Below are 1,700 nucleotides of genomic sequence, written 5' to 3' on the forward strand. Positions count from 1 at the left end.
CTTTCCCTTCCCCTCTTTAGGACTTTACCCGAATGTCACCTTTTTAATGAGTCCTGCTTCCCTGTTTAAGTTTTTCTCCTTAGCATTTATCACTTGTATACAATATGCAGTTTATTTAATGTCTTCCTCCATTTCACATGGATAGGGACTGTGTGTCTGTCCCTGTCACTGCTTTCACCCAAGTAGGTTATATGGCAGGTATGTGACGTGTATTTTTGGAACTGGGGTATAAGCCCTCATTTAGGATGTTGACTTCTGTGGTGAGAACAACAATGGCACCACTTATCACTGTACCTCCAGCACCTCACCTCCAGTCACCCAGAAGTGGCTCAAAGCATAGATAAATGAACAACAAAACAGGAGAATTGCATCTGGAGGCCACGATACATCATGAGCAACCAATCGTTTTATGAACTAACATGGAGAGGTTCAACCTTAAGACTAAAGACTAATCTTGAGAAGAAACTACTGAATTACTGAAAGAGTTAAAGAACTCATAAAGATTGATAAAAATTGACTTTGAAGAAATATATGAATAATGATGATACCTGCATGAAAAGAAAGAGTTCCTCAATTTCATTGTACCTCACATGTAAATAATATTCTAGGCCACCAATCTGAACCTGTTTGTCACATTTTGGGTTTTCCCTATACCTGTAAGTGAGGCCAAAGACCCCTTTACATACAACTTCTGGATGGCAGCATCAACATACACCATACCCTGAAATGGCTAAACAGCTCATCCTCAGGATTGGTTCCAAGAACCTCAACAAAATTTATAGCTTCAGTTGCCAAAATGGCTGGAATTCTCAAGCTCCTGGGTGATAACAGAGTTGTAAGTATGGCTACTGTCCACTAATCTCAGTGATGTTCAGCCTCTCTGCTTTACTGAGACTATGTCTAGGGTACCCAATTTCTCTTCTGGTTCCCTAGGGGCCAGGGTTAGAGGTGGAGATGGGTATGTAGGGCTGGACCATTGGGGATAATTCACCCTTAAAACTAGGGAGTGCTTTCTGGAACCAAAGAATCACATATAAACAGGGAGTGGGCACTCCCCTGGTTTAAGAAAAACAACAGGACATGACCACTCTGAAAGTGGTCTCAACACAAACTAAGGGAAGCCGTTACATTCACCTGCTGGGGATGTCCATGCCTCTGCTCCCTTGGCACAACTGAGTCATTTAAATGAATTGTTCATCATATAAACTGATATCACTTGGCAAAGAGCTCAGGTCTTAAGAATCATAGTGGCGGTCGGAGCAGCAAGGGGGGTTCCCAAGGAGAAACCATCCCTGCTTTAGTTGGGCAAACAGCTGGCTTAGGTAGAACTAGTTCTATTCCACAATAATAAAAAGGAAAAAAATTAGATTTTATATAAATCTATTTCCAATATTTCTTACTCATTCTTACTTGCATCACAACTTTATTTGGGGGAACTATCTCTTGCCCGTTGTGTGTAACCATATTGTGATGGTGAATCACGGTGCTCTGATCTCCTTCTGGAAGCTGAAAGGGTCAGTTGAGACTCTGCTCATCAGCTTTCCAGGCTCTGTTAAAGCCAAGGAGTGAGCACTTTACCTAAATTCCACCCATTAAATTCTCTCCTGAGACCTTAACTATTGAGGAGAGGGACAGGAGAATGGAGAACGTAGGGTAAACCATATATTTTAGCAATGGGGTGGAGCTGCTGTAGCTCAGAC

Source organism: Lipotes vexillifer, unplaced genomic scaffold, assembly GCF_000442215.2.
Source record: "Lipotes vexillifer unplaced genomic scaffold, Lipotes_vexillifer_v1.1 scaffold56, whole genome shotgun sequence".
Lineage (NCBI taxonomy): Eukaryota > Metazoa > Chordata > Mammalia > Artiodactyla > Lipotidae > Lipotes > Lipotes vexillifer.